This window comes from Lissotriton helveticus, chromosome 6 (assembly GCF_964261635.1).
Source record: "Lissotriton helveticus chromosome 6, aLisHel1.1, whole genome shotgun sequence".
Classification (NCBI taxonomy): domain Eukaryota; kingdom Metazoa; phylum Chordata; class Amphibia; order Caudata; family Salamandridae; genus Lissotriton; species Lissotriton helveticus.
In genome coordinates, this window is record NC_136067.1 from 1,906,534,421 (window position 1) to 1,906,556,548 (window position 22,128).

General features: G+C 43.7%; 1 protein-coding gene across 1 annotated transcript in view; it reads right to left on the reverse strand.

The window, feature by feature from the left end:
• The window catches only part of LOC144762928 (calpain-13-like), a 441,560-nt gene that overhangs the window by 419,102 nt on the left and 330 nt on the right, over nucleotides 1–22,128 (reverse strand). The gene's annotated exons all lie outside the window — the stretch shown is intronic.

Genomic DNA, 22,128 nt, shown 5'->3' on the forward strand with positions numbered 1-22,128 from the left:
AAAGGTAATTCATCAATACAAAACTACAAAAATAACAGTTACTGATACAATGTAAGTAGTCAATCGCTTATTAATACAGTATGCAAAATTAGATAGCAACAGACAATGACTGTCCTATGATTACTCCATACTCATTTTGCGTGCCCGAATTATCCACATCCAGTGGAGAAATTTTGACATGGCTATAATAACAGGCTGAGTTGTATCTGTTCTTAAAATCCTAACAGCCTCATTTGCAGTTCTTAAGCCTAACTGGACGCAAATCGGTTTTAGCCATGATCGTCTAGGAACACTATATTCTGGGCAGGCAAACAACACATGACCTATATTTTCCTTCTGGTCAGAGCAAAAGGGGCACTTTGAGGTTTGACTCTTGTACCATTTCTCAGTTAGGGCGTTTAAAGGTAGAGTCCCCACCCTCAGTTGATGATACCTCTTCCGGTCCCCTGGTACTGTAATCCAGTCCCAATAAGTTTCAAGGGCCGGTGCATGCTTGAGTTCTAGGAAATCATAGGTAAAAGATCGATCAATACGATTTCCAAAACACTTGGTCTCAACCATGCTCCAATATAGTTCTCGAAGTATCTTTTTAGGTGGGAATACATTACTTACAGGATCATCCCACAATTGGGATAATCCCATCGCCCTATATATAGTTTTTACATCTCTCATCCAGACTATTTTGCAATTTTTATCCAGGGATCTAACATCTAAGAAGCCTTGGGCGTACTGGGAAAGTTCTGGGGTTACCCATAACCTTCTCCAGTAGGCAACTGGTCTATACCTAGCCATATCCTCAAAACTATAGAATCCCAGGTCATAGTTTAAAGGTATCAAGGGGGTTGAGATCGGTAAACCAGTGATATTACGGAGTAATTTATTCTGAGCTACCGTCAACTTTGTGAGATTACTGAGCCCCCAGATTTCGGCTCCGTATAGAACAGCCGCTCCTACCTTTGCGTTATAGATTTTTAAAACCGGTCTAATTGGTTTAGTATGTGATGAGAATAGTTCCTTCGTAAGGGCTCCTGTTAATTGAGCATGTCTTGTGGCTAGCTCATTTGTGTGTTGTTTCCAGTCTAAATTATAGGACAAATTAATTCCAAGGTACTTAAAGACCTGGGTCTGTTCTAGCTGGACACCGTCCATGACAACCTTCCCTCTGATGTGTCTCCGTTTGTGCAAAACCATACATTTTATTTTACTTGTATTGATTACAAGGCCATGGTCTGCGCAAAATGATTCAAAAGCTCCAATGGCCCTCTGAAGTCCCTGTTGTGTCTTAGATACCAGCAGGGTATCATCCGCAAACATCAGCAGGGGGATCAGTCTTCCTGCCAACTTTGGGGCATCTGTAGGTTGATGTTCGAAGTACCTGGTCACCCTGTCGATGTATAGCGAAAAGAGCGTTGGAGCTAGGACGCATCCTTGTCGTACTCCTTTCTCAATAGGGAATTTATCAGTGACGCTGCCCTGTTGGTTCCACCGAACCTGTGCAAAGTTATTTTCGTGCATTCTGATTAATAGGGACAAAATTTCATTTGGAATACCCTGTTATTGCAGAATATTCCACAACTTGTGGCGGGGAACTAAATCAAAAGCCGATTTTAAGTCGACAAAAGCTGCAAAAAGCATCCCCCCCCAAGTAAAACTATGCGCCAGTATATTAAAACAAATCTAAAAACCTGGTCAATAGTACTAGTATGGCTACGAAAGCCTGCCTGCAGGGGTGACAATATATCATGTTCATCTATCCACCCATGAATTCGCTGTAATAAAAGTCTTGCCAGTACTTTCTGTATACAAGCGATCAGGCTAATAGGCCTATAATTGCCTGGGTCCGAGCATGCCCCCTTTTTATAGATGGGGATAATCTCGGCTCCCTTCCATGTCTCAGGGATAGGCGAGCCGTTCGCAATACCATTGGCTAACAACTGTATATAGGTAGCCCATACATCTTTATCGTACATAAATAAGTCTGTAGGGACAGAATCTAGGCCCGGGGCTCTAGCTTTGGGTATGTTATTTAGGGTTTTTAATACATCTGCTTTGGTGAAGAATAAGTTGTTCATCATCGGAGTATCTACTAGAGCCACACTCCCCTCTTTATCCCCCTCCTCGGAAGCAAACTGGTTTTCATAGTAGGATACCCATGCTTCTGGTGACACATGGTTCATGGGTTCTCCTCTTATGGCCCCCCTTCCCCATTTTACAATGTTCCAAAAGGGTGTCATAGATCTTTCCTCACTAGCTTTGAGGAGATCCCTCCAGTAACCTTCCTCCCATTCCCTTTTTGCACTATTTTGAACTTTTTTATACGTAGAACGGGCATCCCTTATCTTATTTTTATCTTTCATTTTTACAGCTTCGGACAATGCCTTATAGGCACCCCTGCAGTTTTTATCGTACCACTGATCTTCCTTTCTTACTGGCCTACGCTGTTTCTTAGTAACTATTTTAACAAAGAAAGATTTTAACCTATTAAAAAATTCGTCGTGGATCCTACTAATTTCAGATATCGGAGAATCCATAATGGTTATACTCCTAACATCTCTGATGGCCTGGTTTGTTAAATCCCTCATAGCAATTATACTTTCCTCGTTGGCTGCACAAGTTAACCATCTAATGCGGCTGTAGTCATTTGAGAGATTTATTTGAACACTCCCCCTCTGTTCGTCATTTTTCAGTAGGTCAAACAGTTTGAATGTCAAAATTAATGGGTCATGGTCACTTTCCACCCTTGGCTCAATCCACATGTCAACGACACTGACCCAATTCTCTTTATTAATCAAAATATAGTCGATACGACTTTTTGATGAGCCACTAGAGAAGGTCGGGGCACCCTGTTTATCCGAGCCCGTTCTTCCGTTAGTGGCCCGCAACCCGTACTCGACACACAAAACTTTTAATTGTAGTGCAGCCTCAGACCATTTTTTGATGGGTGGTAAGGAAAGCTGAGGGATATCCCAAATATAGTCCTCTTCTATCATGAGATCTACATCATGGTTGTCCAATGGTTCAAAACAACATTTGAAATCACCGCCAACAATAACATTGGCATTTAGGCAATATTGTTTTAAAAGGGAATCCAACTGATCAACCGCCTCAGTGGATTTACCACCTGATATACCCCTTGAATAAATATTGAAAATATAAAGATCCTTACAAAATGGTCGCTGTAACTTAACCAGCAATATATCAGGACTATTAGTGACCAATTGAACAGCTGAATGGTCACTGTTCTGTTTTACCCATGTCACCAGGCCGCCTTTAGGCCTTCCCCTTAAACTTGGCGTAGCTGGGACATAAAAATGTAAATAACCTTGGACCGGGTCTGGTTCAAGCTGCCAAGTTTCCTGAAAAAGGATTATGTCCTTTGAATCCAGGAAGGTTTGCCAGTCCTGTGATGGTATTTTACTTTTCAAACCTGCAACATTCCAAGACATTAAAATATATTTATCAAAAGCATTGTCATTGGTTGGTTCAGTGACACGAGATTGACTATCCCTTTGTTGCTTGGTAGATTCATTAACTCCTGTGTTATTTATACTTTCACCAATTTTTGGGGATAAGTTTACATTTAAATCATTTTCATCTGCATGATTAGGTCGACCAATAGGATGGTAATCATTATTTATATCGCCTGGATCACCCTGCATGTTGCTTACATGTATCGATGGGTCGCTTATTACAGCAATAGACTGAGCTTCAAGTTCCCCCCCTGCTTGTTCACCAGTAAGAGTAAGAAGGTCAAGATTACTTCTACCCAGTCAATCGCAGTCATTTAACCCTGATAGAGCTTCATATCTGTTTCCTAAAACCATACCCCATTCATTAAGAGGAGCCCTTAATCCTCTGTTGTTCCTCACAGTGTCCCACAAAGGTCCCGGAGTCTTTGGAAATGTTACATTCTGTTGTTCCCCATAAAAGAATTGTAAGGTCAGGGGAACAACAGACCCAGCTCTTCTTTGTGGGGGAAGGATATGGTTCAGGATGTTGGGTAAAACCGCTGCGTGGCAGAATGTCACTATAACACAGTCTCCTTTAAACCTTTTCGGTCGATTTCCAATCCAAGCAACCCTTTTCACAGACTTAATCTCACATGCTAGCTGATGTTTACCTCCTGGTCCCATTTGCATGTTGCTTGTTAACCAATGCAGTGCCTTGCTAGACAAAGATGCTGGCGATTCCGTTTGTGTATCCGTTGACGGGGGAACGTTAGCCAACACCAATACCACGGGGGAAGCTTCTTCAATAAATTGGAGGGGGTCTGTTTCCTGACATATTACTGGCGGTATACTTATTTTCAATGGTACGCCGTTATTAGTCAGGGGCTGACTTATAGAGTTTATCACATTTTGGGCTGGACATACAGAGAGTGTCGGGCCACTATCTTTTTCTATAGAGTTCCTCGCCTTAGTCTCAGATGACTTCCCCAATTGTGTCACCAGAGTAGTTAGCTTATCAACCCCTTCTACAGTGTTAGACTGGAGACCACTCATTCTTTTTATTTCTGCATTTAGTTTGTCGATCTTGGCAACTAAAGGCTTAACGATGGTTTTAATTTTTGAGTCAATGATGTCTGCTATCTTCTGGAGCAGATCAACCTCATTTTGGCTTTTATCCTGATAGCTCTTATCGAGGACATCATTATCTCCATCTTCAGTAGGTTTTGCCTTATTTTTCCCTATAGGTGTTGCATTTCTTCTCCTGTTTCCTGATCGTAAACCTGCCCGCTTTTGCTGAACTTTTCTTTGTTTTCTATCAGGTCGGGTTACATGTTCAGGAGATGAAAGTTCATCAGATTTATAAGCCAAGATCTCGGGCTCGGGGTCGGAATTAATTTCTAATTCTGGTGGCTCTACATCTGCTTGATAGTCCAGTATAAGGCTGTTTTGGTCATCTAGAATTTGATTAGAATGAGTCGTGATGTCTATTAAGTCAGTAGAGACATCAGGTGCTATAGATAATGACTGGTGGGGGCTTTGGGTCGGACTTAATGGCTGTAAATTAGAAGTCTGGCTTAGACCCAATGACTGTCTCCTTTTATCGTTGATTTTAGTGACCACTTGGACCATATAATTGTCTATAGTCTTTGTATTAGGTGGAGGCTGTTTTGTGGACATGTTTTTTGGCATGCCGAAAAGCTTCGCTGTATGTTTCCCCCGTGTAAGAGAAAATAATACACGTAAGCCCACACTTCACAATCCTGTGGAGGCAGCTGAAATCTCGATTAACAAAATAGCTTGTAGCAGAGATGTCTTAGCCAGGGCTCGAATGTAACAGTATGCAAACCATAGACAGTGGGTGAGTAGCTCCGCTTAGCAAACACACAAAGAAATAGGTTGTAATAGAATACTTTCTTACTTGTTTTCGGGCGTAAAGGGGGTGGCCCAGTCCAGTCCAGGACTGTCAAAGACTGTCCCGCCCTTGTCCCGGGCTTCTCCCGGCGCGCTCCCGCGCAGCGGGACACTCAAGTTAAAGATGTACTAACTGAAAAGAAAAAGGGGAGGAGCCTGCAGGGAGAGCGTCCCAGCTGTTGAGGATTGGGAGTTGTGGGCGCTCCTGGGACTTGAAGTCCTGCGCCCACAACACGCTCGCAGCCCTGCAGGTCCCAACACCCAAAGAAGGATTTTCACAAGTGGCGCTGTGTAGAGGTGACCTCCGGCGAAGCGGGACCCGCGCAGCGGGTACCGCGAGCAGCTGGTGAAGGGAGGCAAAAGGAAGGTTCAGAAAACACGGCAGCACAGGAAACCCAGCGTCTGGTCGGCAGCCAAGAAACAGAGAAATCCGCCGATGGAGGTAAGGAGGCGGGTTATTACCGCGTTCACAAGCCAGGGGAGGAGCCTGCAGGGAGAGCGTCCCAGCTGTTGAGGATTGGGAGTTGTGGGCGCTCCTGGGACTTGAAGTCCTGCGCCCACAACACGCTCGCAGCCCTGCAGGTCCCAACACCCAAAGAAGGATTTTCACAAGTGGCGCTGTGTAGAGGTGACCTCCGGCGAAGCGGGACCCGCGCAGCGGGTACCGCGAGCAGCTGGTGAAGGGAGGCAAAAGGAAGGTTCAGAAAACACGGCAGCACAGGAAACCCAGCATCTGGTCGGCAGCCAAGAAACAGAGAAATCCGCCGATGCAGGTAAGGAGGCGGGTTATTACCGCGTTCACAAGCCAGGGGAGGAGCCTGCAGGGAGAGCGTCCCAGCTGTTGAGGATTGGGAGTTGTGGGCGCTCCTGGGACTTGAAGTCCTGCGCCCACAACACGCTCGCAGCCCTGCAGGTCCCAACACCCAAAGAAGGATTTTCACAAGTGGCGCTGTGTAGAGGTGACCTCCGGCGAAGCGGGACCCGCGCAGCGGATACCGCAAGCAGCTGGTGAAGGGAGGCAAAAGGAAGGTTCAGAAAACACGGCAGCACAGGAAACCCAGCGTCTGGTCGGCAGCCAAGAAACAGAGAAATCCGCCGATGCAGGTAAGGAGGCGGGTTATTACCGCGTTCACAAGCCAGGGGAGGAGCCTGCAGGGAGAGCGTCCCAGCTGTTGAGGATTGGGAGTTGTGGGCGCTCCTGGGACTTGAAGTCCTGCGCCCACAACACGCTCGCAGCCCTGCAGGTCCCAACACCCAAAGAAGGATTTTCACAAGTGGCGCTGTGTAGAGGTGACCTCCGGCGAAGCGGGACCCGCGCAGCGGGTACCGCGAGCAGCTGGTGAAGGGAGGCAAAAGGAAGGTTCAGAAAACACGGCAGCACAGGAAACCCAGCGTCTGGTCGGCAGCCAAGAAACAGAGAAATCCCTTCTGGTCTAGTTTGAAGGACAGTGAAGAGGTTGAGTTTGTTAAAGCAGAAGGATTTAGAAGGGGTGCAGGTCTTGATTTGGTCTCTTAGGTATGCTGCTGCTGAGCATTGTAGACATTTAAAGCAGAGGAAGTATATCTTGAAGTTGACTGGCTTTCATTGGAATCAATTGGGGGTTTCTGGAATGCTGGTTTACATCTTCGAAGTTGCCCAGTCTGAAAATGAGGCTTTGAACAGTATTTTCTCTTTTCTGGAATCTGTTGATTTGAAAGGATGGACATTCATTGTTGACAGAGCTGCAGTTGTCTAGTGGAAGCTAACCAGTGCACCAGCTAGAGCAGGACAGTGTTCAGAGGTGATAACAGTAAGACTTCTTTTTCAGAACTGTTTGTTCCTGGAAAGAGGATGTGACTACTTTTCTTATTTGGGAATTTAAGCTGAGATCAGTGTCCCACATGGTGCCATGGTTTCGGACCTTAACTGGCGATTCTGACTGGGATGGTGTCACTGTAAGAAACTTGGTTCCTGGTTGACTGGGGTGGAAGCCTGGTCAAGCAGTAACCACAATCCTAGTCAGGGTAAGTCACAAACACACCCTGAATAAACCTGTGTTCACCCTCTCGTAGCTTGGCACAGAGCAGTCAGTGCAAACAGTAAAAGAGTGACAGCAACTCACAAAAAGATTCCACACCAGGTTAGAGAAATATAGCTTTATTTAATTAAGAAAGCACAACAAAAATGAAAAGAATTCAATAAGTAGAACAAGAGTTGTGAATGTTTCAAGAATAAACTGTAATATATTATGCCTTTGGCGCTTATTACGAGAGTGCCAGACTTACAGGGGGGGGGGCGGTCTTCTGAGCACCCTATTATGACTAGGCTGGTCGGGCGCCCTGAGACCACCACAACCGCCACAGCCACACTTTTCATGGTGGTGCGACTGCCATGAATAGTGTGGCGGTGAGGAAACACCTTGTGCCTCTGCCCCATGGGGTTCATGCAGGGCGGCACAGGTTGTGACCCCCTGTGTGCATTCAGCTCAGTCCCTGCATGGTATGGACTTCCTGGCATTCAGGGTCCCACGGCGGTCCGACCGCCCTACTTGTAATAGGGCGGTCAGGGGACTGCCACTGAGTCAGGAAATCATATTTCTATTTCTATGTGCCCAAGGCTTTAGTAATCTAGAGACCAAGGCTTTAATAATCTAGTCTTCCTAAATGCGCCTTTCAACAGATTGTATTTATTGTGAAGTCCTAGGACATAGGTGTAAAGTTAGATGTCTGTGTGCTGTACAAGATAAATGGACACATAATTTATTAAACTAAAGTGATGTGTATTAAATGAAGCTCTTAGTGTTGAAGAAAGTACAGACAAAAACTGTTTGTAGCAGTCTTTAAGTTGGTAACACTTTGAACACAATTTTAGCAGAAAATAATAGAGCATGATCTTCACAGTTGGGGGCGTATAGTATGTTAGTATCCAGATGTGCACACATTTGTAATCTAGGCGTAAAAAGGCTCTTGCTTGGCAATTGTTCCCTAGCAGAGCAAATATTTCGAAGGCCAACACATATTTCCAATCTCATGTGGCGTTAGCACACCTGATTTCTGAATCTCTCATGGACTTCTAAACACATTTGAAAATAGCATTAGAAATTGCTTTGTTGCTCCATAGAACGCTGAAGCAAATGCAGCAGAGTCCTAATAGAATTCATGGTTTACTACTGAGAACTAATGTCATACTCATATTGTCTTATTGTGAGTCATAGTTTTATATTATGCAATAATAGAAAACTACATGCGCTCAAATATAACCACGTTTAGAGGGAACAGATGTAAAAAATACTATCATGTGTCCTAGAGCCACTTGATGAAACACTGGAGGATTGCTAGTTCAAAAATCAGGCGCAACCTGGCTTTTTTTTAAAGATGAACATTCAACATCCATTGAAGCAAAGGGACCTTAGATAGTTCCAAATCATAATAATAAAACAAAAGGAGGCTGGAAATTGGCCAAATTAAGAATCATACTCCAGATTGCTTTTCCCCTAGTCAAGACTCAATCTATACTCAAGTCAGTATTAAACAAGCATTGGTATAGCCAATAGGTATCGCCTTTGGGAACTTATAAGTGTTTAGCCATGCAACAGTTGATGTTGTTGCACCAAGGATATTGTGGTGGATAACTAAACACTTATAAGGCCCCAAAGGCGAGACCTATTGGCTATGCCAATGCTTGTATTTCTTGTAGGGGTGGAGAGGCTGTAGAAGGGGAAGGCGCAGTTGCTGTTTTCACAAATTAAACAACAAGACGCTTAGAAGATCACCCCACCAATGCAGAGGTCTTCTTGGGGTGGGGACAGACATTTGCCTGAACTCGTACACTGGATCTAGGGCTGGTATCTACAGCTGCAGATTAGAGGGGGAAGTGGGGGTACGCAAGTGTAATTTTCCTACTTCCACCCCGAAGCCACGAGCGGAGATGACGCATGCGGATAAATGAAATTCATATTGGCGGTTGTTGTTTCGCTGACCCCGACTAAGAAGTGCCTTGAGGTGGAGGGGGGGGCAAGGGTGCGGGTTCTGGCCGTGTGCTCAACGGAAGCATACCTCTCCGTGCACTGATCTGCATATTCCACGGGCTTCCCTTCGCCAGGGGTCCCATGACTTGACATAAAATACATGGCAGAGTAGAATCAATGGGTGTTCGCACCACAAGGAGAGCGGGTCTTGGCCCCCGACCAGGGGTAAAGGGGCGAGCCATTTCCGGGGCTCCGATTGCCTCCGTCCCTGCTCAGGAGAGAGAGGTGGGTGTTCTATACCTCGCCAGATCACTCTAAGCGCTGTATGTCGCAAGTTCGGGGGGGGGGGGTGGAAGTGAGTGTGTTGGGTCTGTGTGCGGGCAGTGAGTGTGTTGGGTCTGTGTGCAAGCAGTGGGTGTGTTGGGTCTGTGTGCAAGCAGTGACTCTGTTGGGTCTGTGTGCGAGCAGTGAGTGTGTTGGGTCTGTGTGCAAGCAGTGACTGTGTTGGGTCTGTGTGCTGGCAGTGAGTGTGTTGGGTCTGTGTGCTGGCAGTGAGTGTGTTGGGTCTGTGTGCGCACAGGGAGTGTGTTGGATCTGTGTGCGCACAGGGAGTGTGTTGGTCCTGAATACTGCAGAATCATCAGGAATGTGTAAGCAATGTTAGAAAGCACTATCTGCCACACATGCAGCTTCAGGGGGCCTTATTGCGCCATCTCCAGATGTTATCGATTTGTACTCGTGAGGGGCTGTACCATCAGACAATTTGAGTCAAATTTACCAACCAACTATGTATTGTTATCCTTTATTTCTAGAGCCTCTCACAACGGAGAGGGCCTCTTGGCGCACTCGCACAGAAGCTTCAAAATATGACCCCGTATGAAAGAAGGTTTATAGTGTTACAACATAAGATTCAAGGGATCGGAGTCCGATCCAATGTGCTTTTACTTTAATACCCCCCATACCCGAAGAATCGGAGCAGAATGTGTTTTATTCCGACGGGCCTCACTCACCTTAAATCCATCTGAAATCGATATATGAAGTGACATTGTGCCCTGTAATATTAATGCATTATGTGTGCGGTGCTATGAAATGACAAAACTGTAGCAAGCGCTATATTAAACAAGCCCTGATGTGGTGTTGACGAAATTTGCTCAGTGAGTAGGGATTCCAGAAATTAGCAGCGAGCGGATTGTTTTAGTTTAATGCTTTCATGTGTGTTTGAAGTTAATAGTTTGGTATTCGTGAGTTCTTAATGTGATCTACTAGTTGCATTAGTCAAGGTGTTGGTGGATTTGTTCAATTTATGCTAGTTAAGTAGGACATAGCGAGTGAATGATTAGTGTTCTGCGAGAGAGAAAAGGACATTTTTAAATTAGTAGAAGAATTGGATGCAGGAAGGCAATGCGAGGTTATAGGAGTGGGTAGGTAGCATAATTTAAGTTTTGCAATAGGTATGTAAGCAGCAGAGCTGGCTGGAGAGTAAACAGCAACAGAAAAGACATTTGATAGGAAGATTCATTTTAAGACATGGAAATAAGAGAGTTGTTCCAAGCAGGAAGGGGTTATACGTTTACAGTATGACGGATAGACTGAACAGTGACAGCATTGAGTTCACATAACCTCTTGGTTTCGTGCTTGGCGTCTCTTTAATGCAAGCAGTATGATTCTGTTAAGTCCCTTCTCTTCTTTGTAGCAAACCTCAGGTTACCTGTATTTTAGTCAATTCGATGTAACATTTTTAAATGTAGCTTACCACTGGTCACATGTTACTGGTCTTAAATGAGCCACTCTCCTATTCCCTTCCATGTACGCAACCCACTGGCAGATAGTACGGCCTGGCACAACGCTATCGGCCTCAAAGGTTTTCATTTTTGTTTTGAAAGGATTTTATTGACTAAAAGGTGTGATTCAATGTTCCTATATTGTGCTCTCTAAAGTTGTTTGGCAAACGCGTTTATGTACAATAAGCAGTTCAAATTCACTGAGCATCTCTTTATCTTTTATACAACTACCCGGTGTATTTCGAGCACCTAATACATTTATTTCTCGGGGGGGGGGGGGGGGTAAACATCCAAGCCCTTACTATGGCTGGTGCCGGTGTGCCATGGTTCTCTGTCTCCAGCAGTTGCTCAGTCCCCGGAAGCGGATAGCAGACAGGTCCCCGCCGCGGTCTTCCCTCTCTGACATTGATGTTCCAGGATGGCCGCGCTCCTTCCCACTGGTCCCTGACGACCCAAGTAAGCTGACAGCATGCGCATTGTAACACTGCCGAGCCAGACAAGAAAACAAGCCCAACCTCCCGTAAAATCTCACCTAAAACAAGCAAGTCCCTCCAGGACACCCTGACCTGCCTCATATTGTCGTGCTACCGTAAGGCAGGTCATGGAGTCCTCGAAAGACGGTATCCAGAGCAGACAAATCTGCTAAACAGGAGCTTTTTCCAATGGCAGGCCTCTGTTTCGAGAGGCCTGCCAATGGAAAAAATGGGCGTGGCTTCACACCATACTAAAATCCCCTCCTCACAATATCTCTTTGCCTGCAGCAGCACATGCGCTGCAACGCAGGCTTCGACCTAAAAATGTATTGACAACTCATCTTTTGCAGTTAAAAAGTCACAACTCTGCAGAACTGTCTGCCTTGCAGAAGCAAAAACAAAGAATCTGGCATTTTGCATACCCCAAAGTAAAATAGCTTATGGTTTAAAAATGTAAGTTTGATTCTTTAATATTTTGGCATAGCAAAGTTGCACTTCGCTGTACAAAAAGTGTCATCAGTGACGACAAATGACTGATGCCAATTTATTGAATCAGGGTATGTGACTTGCACTTAAAACACACAATTGTGGAAACCGGCTGAGTGAATGGATTTTCAGTCGATGTAAGATTAGAATAGGGTGTGTCATAGGTAATCACAGGGAAGGGGCAGCCATCAGGAATGTTGAGAAGACATAGGATGTTTGTGGGTACTCACAAACATTGATAATACATTTTGTCATCAATAGTATTCTTATAGTACAATTTCATCTATGTCACTAAATGGTTATGTATAGATGAAAGGATTTTAGTATTACTATGACCCTACTACATTGAACCTAAAACTATATTGGTCATTTTAAATGAAAGTATTTTTTTCAATTACATTTATATTTCATAATAGTTATCAATTAACCAACCCTTAGCCATAGTTGTAACCACAGCCCTAAATGAAATATGTTAAACTTAATATATTTATTAACTTGGAAGTAATATTTATGTCATACGTGGACCCACTCCCTGCTGGATCTGCTCCTTCTTAACGGATAGACCACAAACAGTCCGCCTGTCACCTTATTTGTCAGAAGGCAGCAAACTCATCTATATTGTGTCTCAAGATTCATCACTCAGCCCCACCCTCTTTAAGGGTTTCATGATTCTTCTGAACAACGTCATCAATGCACACAAAATCAACATCCTCTCCTAAGCAGATTGCACGCAACTCATACTCTCCCTCTTTGACAAAATCCCCAGCACAAGAAACAAGTTCACCGCCTGCATGACTGAAGTCCCTAATTGAATGAAGGACAAATGTCTCAAGCTCAACACGGACGAGACAGAGGTAGTGGTCTTTGGCAAAAACACTTCACCATGGGACTCCAACTGGTGGCTGGCTGAACTCGCACCCACACCCAGACCCAACACCCACACCAGTAAACCTCTGAATCATCTTTGATAAATGTTATACATTTTGATAGATGCTGGGAGAACGTCAAAATTGAGAGTATTTACAGAACATGAAAAATAATTGGATCTACCATAAAGAAAATAATGCAATATATGTACTGTTTACTGGTTGCAAAAAATTAAATTGTGACAAGTATTTTACAGTCATTACATATTATTATGAACCGATATATGTATCAAAAGGTGGGTTCCTAAAAAGCAGAATTAGAGTGGGTCGCACGGCAATATACCTAATTAATATTCATTAGTTATGTTGCAAATTGGGACTCAATCCTGTTGGCCATAATCACAACTATGGTGGTTCCTTGGACCACTGCTTTCTCTTTATATATATTTTTTTTACATTCATGAAGGAGAAGGGGTCCCCTTGATATTCTTTCTTTTTTGTAAATGGGTTACCGCTTCCCTTGAATTTTCAGTAAAACCTCACTAAACATTGATACATAAGAGACCTGTGAGAAAATGTAAATTTTTGAAATGTCATCCCCATTTTTGATTAATTGTTTTTCTGTTTTTTTAGGTTCTGTACCCTGTGGTACTGCTGTCCAGTACCAGATGCATGTTCTCTGACCCCTAAACCAGGTAGTAATTGTCAAATCCCTGATTGGCCTATTTATAAGTACATGGAATGTTGTTCAGAAATTGCACCATGGCACAGAAAGTTGAATATCACCCGAGTACTGCGGCACTTATTGTGCCATCCACTAGGATGGCTTCAGGCCTACCATTATAGCCTGTCAGCTGGAGTTTAAACCTACAGTATGACATTTCAGGGTGCGGACTATGGGGAGGGGCATTGTGTTTGTAAGTATTTTATGGTTTCAGGCAACTCTGGTAATTAATGTTCTTCCTGGAGAGAGAGAGAGAGAAACAGAGACAGAGAGAGAGAGAGAGAGACAGAGACAGAGACAGAGACAGAGACAGAGACAGAGACAGAGGCAGAGAGAGAGAGAGAGAGAGAGAGAGAGAGAGAGAGAGAGAGAGAGAGAGAGAGAGAGAGAGAGAGAGAGGGAGAGAGAGAGATCGGAGTTTTGTCTAATGGAAGTCAACTTTCGTCAAAGAGCTGCATGCAAACTTCAAGGTGTAGATTACAGCATTATGATTCTTTCCCCCAGTCTTGCATTATCCTAATGTTGCAAAAAGGGTTAATTTGGATAGAAATCAATTTCTAATATTAAAGACAACCCCCAACCATGGGGTTTTAAATACTGAGTTTGAGCTTTTTCACACCAAGCACTTAAATCATACTGCCTACCAGTATAGATGACCTATGACTCCTACATCGTGTAGTCCTCTGCCCTATGTAACATAGCTTATACACTGATATACATGCATATGATTGATTGTCTCCGTGTAATGTCTGTGTCTGATGTAAACTGCTATGAAACCCTACACTGGTATGAATGACTTGAGGGGCACTGTTAAAAGGTGTTAGTGAGGGAAAGCATGGCACAGGTGGTCCTTTGAGGGGGGGCGCCAACGGAAATTGTCACACCGGGTGCTACCAGTGCCAAAGCCGGCCCTAAGCAGGCTAATTTGTATTAGCTCTCCAGCTACTCTCAGCCAGTGCTCAGACTTAAATGAAGTATGAAGGAAATTCTTTCCAGGAGCACACAATGGCTGAACTGGATGACTGGTTATGACTCCTTTGTACTCAATGGAATTTTCAGGGTGGGGTCTGTGCCCCTTCTATTGACACTCCAGTGTCAAATCCTGCACTACAGGTCTGACTGAAGTACATGTAAAAGATTTGCACTTCTCAAAGAGAGCAAAAAGTAAGCTACGACAATTCCAGTGTTTCGCCTGTCTGATTGCTGAAGAACTCGGCATTTGTCCTACCAGACTTCTGTTTTTGGGTTTGTTGTGGCACATAGCCTGCTTCAAACTGGATTTTAATGTTAGATGTGGACACAAGTAGTATCCTAGTACACTCCCAAACAAACACCCATGACTCAGAGCTCAAGTTTAGAGTGGCCAAAACCTTTTTGCCATTTTATATATGCCCTCACACAAGGCCTTTTTGTCCGGCTCGCAGTAAAGCAAGCAAGAGCTACTGTAAATATATTAGGCCAGGGCCTGGGAACCTTTACTTCATTGATTAGAGAAAACTAGAAGTGTTATAGGGGTGCACCAGCCACAGGTTGACCCTCATCAGCCTTACTTAAAAAACTGCTGACATGCAAAAGGATACCAGGTGGACTGAAACTGCTGTTCTTAACATCTGTGACCTATGAGAAGGACCTGAGACTGGACCCCCTGTCACTTGTAATTCAATGACAGAAATATCACCAATGATATAAGGCTGATCTCCAGAAATGCTCTAGGAATATAAAAAAAACTGTTGAAGAGATTCCTGTGATGTATCCCAGATGGCCACTGGCAACTGGACTTAGACTGGGCTTTGCTGTTGCCTGACACCCTGAGAGTCACTAAGTGCTCCCTCTAAGGTCCTGGGGGACTTTGAAGTGTACTTGTGTGGTTGTTTTTGTGCCAAAAGAAGTTTGGGCTCTTGCTAAAAGCTTTTGCTCGAGTTTCAGGGGGACTGACCGCAAAAAGTATTGGGCCAGCAGTTCCAGGGTGTTGCCTGAAAGCAGGTTTGTTCCGTGTGGAGAAGACTTTTTGTTTAAAAAAAAGACAAAGTCCTTTTCAGATTTCGGGCTTAGAAACTTTCTTGATCTTCCCTACTTCCATGCCCTAGCAAAGCTAATCTACTTGGTGGATCCGATCAACACTCCATCATGGTTGGGCTCAAATCACTTGTGGGTCCCTGGCTACCCTGACAATTGAGTACCACTGGCACGTTGCGCTTTTTGATGCTACTATCATTTAAATCTTTAAAAATGAATATCATCAGATTCTCTTATTGGATTTTTTTGTCATTTTGATATCACTTAGTTCATTGTATTTTACTCTATTTTTCTAAATTGGAGTGAGAATTTTATTGTGTTTTTTAAAAATTGTTTTGGTACTTCATAAAGCTTTATACATTTCCTCTAAGGTAAGCCCGTTGCCTGTCTGTTCTGTGACACAGCTACCTGGGTTTGAGCTGAGGTTTTAAATTACTGAAATCTTTGACTGGATATAGCAAAATAGTGGCTTTACTTTATGAGGTGGATACCAATCTGCCCCAACTAATAAGCCAAGTATTCACAATACACTGTAGTTGGCATTCTCCTGTTCCTTTATTCTGAAAATGCCCAGCCAACATGTGGGTTCCGGGTCACATAGGGAGTCACGGAGCAGCGACCGTATTGTCAGCGTACACGCCGAGGTACCCGAAAAAGGGGTGCGACTCTGAATTCGGGCAGAGACTTCAACCCTCGATATTTGGAAGGGATTGGCGGAAACCTCCAATTCTCTTGAATAACAGAAGAGACTACGGTAAATATTAGAACTGAGATTTCGGTGAACATTGGTGGATACAACACATTTAAACTGCCAGCCGGGACAGAGGTAGAACCGGAGGAGAGAACTCTGGTATTGAATTTGCTAGCCTTTGCTAGCCTGACAGCCCTGAGAAAGTCGAAGGGTACTTCCCTGCGTCGAATCACGTGTTGGCTGGGCAGTTTCAGAATAAAGGAACAGGAGAACGTCAACTACATGGATTACTCTCAGTTATTATTCACTCTGTCTCTTGAATTTGTATTGAATATACTTCTGAAAGAAGAAATGGAATTAGCGTGTGCAGAGGCTTGTATATACAATTGTGTTTGACCCTAGGGTCTATTTAGGGGGCTCAGGAAGTTTTACCTCACCTTTTACACCTTGTGATTTGCTACGTTCAAACTTACGCATACTCAGTGGGCGCCATTTCCTCACACACAAGAACACCACCCAGCTTTAGTTTCTTTTCACAATACCAGTTTGGTATTTGGAAGGGACGACTGCAACAAGCCCCCATACAGGTCTTGGCTTCCAATCTGAAACCCATTGTAGGAGTCAGAAAAATGTTTCTGACTCCAACAACTGGATTCAGAATGGACACTAAAATAGGATCAGTACATATGAAAAAGCATGTTAACTGTCACTAATGCCTAATCAGAGCAAACACCTTCTGTGCTGGTGCATCTTTGACTGCTTGGAGCCAACAAACACACCCTGGCGCCATAATGCAAGTATGTGTGTGTGATGTTAAGCATAGACTTTGCACTGGAAGTGTACCCTTCCAAAAACTATTCTTAGAGATAGGTTAATACTTTTCCTCTCTTTAAGTGTACTGCACAGAGCAGCACACATGCAAAGTTGTAAAAGTTTAAAAAAAGAAAGCTTTGTAAATCTTTACGCCTGTTTCAAGGAAGCTTTCATTTTAGCACACATATCTGTCTTCATTTTTCAGTAGATTTGGCCATAGTAGCCAAATCCATGGGTGGTTGCATGGGAATGCCTATATACCACCCACTTCATCCAAAGAAGCACAAAGTAGCGCATGGCACAACTAGTATTAAATTAGGCTACCTTACAATTAAAAAGTAAGATTTGTGTTGGAAAGTAAATCCCAATGCACTACTTTGCACAAGGTTTGGATCATTTTTGTGCTAGAAACCCGGCATAAGTGGTAGTGAACAGGCGCGGTGCGTCCATTGGGGCATGGGGGCATAGCTCCCCTGCCCGCAGCCTGCCCGCAGCTCCCTCGGTGTCTTTAAAATTAAGTAAACTCTCAGTTTACTTAAGTTCAAAGAGCCGAGGGAGAACTGACAATCATGTCTGTCAGCATGACGTCGGACCGCCCACCCCTTCAGAGACTGAAGGAGGTGGGTGGTCTGGCGTCATGTTGAGTGACATGATTGTCAGACCAGTGGGGGGCAACAGGCAGCAGCACAACACAAGTGCGCATGAGTGGGGACGGAGGGCGAATTTTCGCACCGTGCCCACTCATGCGCACTTGTGTTCTGACTTGTTTGCATCTGCTGGCAGCGCCAGGATTGGCTGAGAGGGGCTGTAGGAGCCAGGGCGGCGCGGACCTGCTCAGGACCTCAATTCAGGTAGGATTTAAATTTTTTTAAATGTATTTAAATAAACCCCCCCTCGCACGACACCCCCCTTCTCCCCCGTGACACCCTCCCCCCCCCCCGCGACACCCTCCCCCCCAGCGAACCGCGACTGTGTGTGTGAGCGCGTGTGTGCCTGTGTGTAGGCACACACCGTGTGTGTTGGCTTTTTATTTTTCATTCGTGTCACAGTGCAAATGCACTGTGTATATTCTTTTCTTGTAATAGTGCTTTAATCAAGCACACGTATTCTTGTCCTTAACACAGCGTTTGGCCTATTCGCTGCATGTTTCAATGCCTGCGTCAGTTACGCGTGCTTCTCATTATATGAGGTACGTAATACACCACATGTATTCGCGCCCTCAACTCAGAGCGCATTTAGCATTGACCCATCACGCTCTTTAAACCGTGTGCGTTTGTCACTGTTATTATAGATCAACTTTAACATGCTCCTCCGTTATCGATCTGCCACATTTTTTTATTGTCTGTTAACCACTTGTACCCATGCTTTTCTTTACTTTGAGGATTATATTTGTTTTTGCAGCGAACCACATATTTCATTCTCTTAACAACCCCGGGCCTCATTTATGAGGCCTTGCGTCAGTTTTGCGCTTCCGATGCGTCACTTTTTGTGACGCATCGGCGGCGTAAAACATGCCTCCTGTTGCGCACTATTTACAAAGTGACGCATCTAAGCAGATGCGTCACTTTGTAAACCCCTGCGCTACATTATTCCTGCGTCAGGTATAATGTATGCAGAGGGGGCGTTCCCCCGCAAAAAGTCTCGTAATAGTGACGCAGTGAAATCTATGAGATTTCACTGTGTCACTTTTAGGACGCTGTTGCGTCAAAATTTTGCGCCTGCCTCACAGGAGGCGTAAGACTGACGCAAGCACTTTCACATGGGGCTTGCCCCATGTGAAAGGACGCATTGCTGGAGTTGCGTCACTTTTGTGACACATTCCAGCAATGCGTGACTTTTGCGCTTACAGATACGTCAGAAATACTGATGTATCTGTAACTCCTTGCGACATGATGTGTCATACTGTAAATATGATGCATCAATCATGACGCAAGGAGTGCGCACTGAGAAGTGACGCATCGCTGCTTTCACGCAGCGATGCGTCATTTCTCATAAATGAGGCCCCCCGTCTGTGACACGCATTGTTTATCAATCTCTGCTGCGTATACTTTTTCCCCCGCGCTGTATTGCGATCTTCCTTTTGAGCATCATATAAATTTCCATGCTGAGCAGTACCTCCGCGATTAAGCATGCGCTTGGAACACTTGATTATGTTATTATATTTTGCTCAGATATTCCCCTCACTTCATATTTTTTATAGCGTTGTCTTTGTGCAACTTAGCTCGGTTTGGCTTTTGGTACCAGTTCATCTTAAACTGACACTTGGTGATGGAGGCAGCTTCTTGTCTTTTACTTCTTAAACTCAACAATAACGTTTCCAGATCGTCCCTTTGCTATATGAGGTCTGACTGGGATTTGAGAGACCTTGTGACACCAGTCAATATACAGGCCCTTAAAATAACAGGCATTATTATCAGCTCTAACATTCCATCTATCTTCATACAGAAGTCAAAATAAATATTCACCTATTAACACAATCTGGAAGCTTCCCGAGTCCCAATAAAAATGACAGTGCTTCTTTTCCCTCAAGCTCTAAGGCACCTCTGAATATTGAAATATTATATTTTCAAGAATGTAAAGTATTCCTGATACCGAATTTGCAAGTGCTGCATAACTGCAGGGAGTTTGTGGTCGGATCCCAGGTGGGTGGAGAAGCTATTTTCAGATATATTTTCTAAAGCCCGTCTTCAAGGTTTGCATATCCGTCTTTTTTCGAATCAGGGGTGAAATCCCTCATTATGTGTGTTCTTTTTACCATGTTTTTACTCTCCATGTTATCGAGGCCATCCATGGCTGTCCAGTATAGGCTGGGACGTGGGGAGGGGTGGTGGTTCCATGTCACATTTACAGGCTAACCACTCACTAAATAAATCAGTCTCTTTCAGGTTAATTGTACAGTGGCTCACCATAGGTGCCTATGTCCACCTTATGTCACTTTCTTAAATTAGAGGTTTGAAGGGGGTGTGTTGTTGCTACCATCACCATTCGCATTTAGGAAATTACACCAGTGGCTGGAGAGGTGGATGGAAACAAAGCCAATTTTCCTTCTTTCATTTTCGAAGCACTGCAAATTGTGTCTCATTTAGAAAAATAAAAACACTTTCCTTTACTGAGAGAAAGATAAAATTAATTCCAAAGGGAAAATATCCCTTGGTCTCAACACAAACCCCTTCTACTACCTGGCTGTAATGTGTTCCTTGTTTGTTGGGAGAGCTGAGAACCAAGTAAAAAGATAAATCTTAACTAAGTCTATGTCATTATCATATGACATCTCTTTATTTATGTCCTAACTACACTTTCACAGTTACTTTATTAACCTCATTGCTTTCTCAAATATGCTTGAAAAGAAAATGCACCATTTTCCCACTCTTTTTTCAAAATGTTATCGGGGAAACTACACAGGGCACCACAAGAACCACACTTATAGTGTTTAGGCTAGCTCGCTATGCTGGCTTGCCATCGGGCACTCATCCTGAATGTTTACGCCTCACCACTTTCAAATGTCAGCAGCCACCACTGGTAGTGAATCTGCCTTCTAGTCTGTTGCGAGCATAGCATAGAACTATAGGTTACTTTTAGGATGTTGGTGTAGCAGTTATGATTGAACTGGGACATTCCCTATCATCAGATTTAAAACAATGGGCACCTCTATGGCAGGCTCAGTGGTTTTCATAGTGAAGTGAAAAGATCACCAGGGAGATTTTAGGGAGGATCAGTGACTTAAGTGGTCCTTTTTCTATGGAATCAGCATGAGGCGCTTGGGCAAGATAAAAAAACAAAGAGCATTGCATCGTCAGCAATAACATGTTTATTCAATGCAGATCTGTGTTTTTTCGACGAGCCTGCGTAATTCTTTCCATATGATTTGTGACAGCTGGATTTAAATTTTTCTGCTAACTCATTTTAAGCATGGTATGTCTGAGGTACACAAGCTGTTGGGTGTAACATTTGTTCTAGTGACAACCTCATGTTGAATGGAGCTTAGAAAGAGCTCTCCTTGTGCAGTAGAGGATAACTCCATTTTGGCACGTGTGTTTGGAGAGTAACAATGAGAAGGGATTGCATGGTTGCTAACATGAGTCATGCTCTTCTCAAGGTTAGCTTGTATCATTAGGTTTGTAGCAGTGTGATGGGAGAAACAGCAAGAAATGGTTTATGATGAAGATATGAGTGTGGCTTTGCAGCGTTGTGGGACACAATTTCTATAGTTGTGTGACAAACTTTTTAAAGTTTTAAAAAACTCATAAACGAAGATTTTCTTTTAAAAAGTACTTGTAAATGAATACTTATTTCAAGTAAGAGTAAGAGGTGCAGTGAGTGGTCGAAAATTTAGCAAATGCTCCATTTTTATCAGAGTAGATGAAGAGATGTAATAATTAGTCAAATGTTTTCTATTTGATAGAACAAAAAGGAAACACATTTTTCCCTGAAGTCCACTATGTCAATCTGTGAATCACAGAAAAGGCAGAAAACGATACAGTGCTAGACTTCCAAGTTAACCGTGAACTACCCTGTTGAGCTTACCAATCACCCGCTGGCTAATTGTCCTCTATTTTGAGATACATTTATGAACAATTTCACAGTAGCGGCGTCTAGGGTGCCTGAATGATGGTAATTCCAGCTACAAACACACCAATCATCCTGTTTTCCACGGTTGCCCACAACTTCAAGTGTTTCCAGTTTTTCCACTTAGAAGATAGATTCTTCGCTCTACTAAATGCTTCACAGTTCCAGTTCACTCTGGATTAACCCTGCAGAGGTCTTGTATTGCTTAAGGGTTTCCTATTCTCAGGCATGACCTTCATCTAGATAAACATAATTTCAAGAAAATCTCATCTTGTATTTAGTTAGATTTTGCACTCAGTGATTGCAAAAGAAACCGGTTCATTGTTGACTTGAGACCCACGGTTTAAGAACACTCTATTCTCCATATAATTATTAGGAGATTGAACGTAGAACATGTCCTAAACC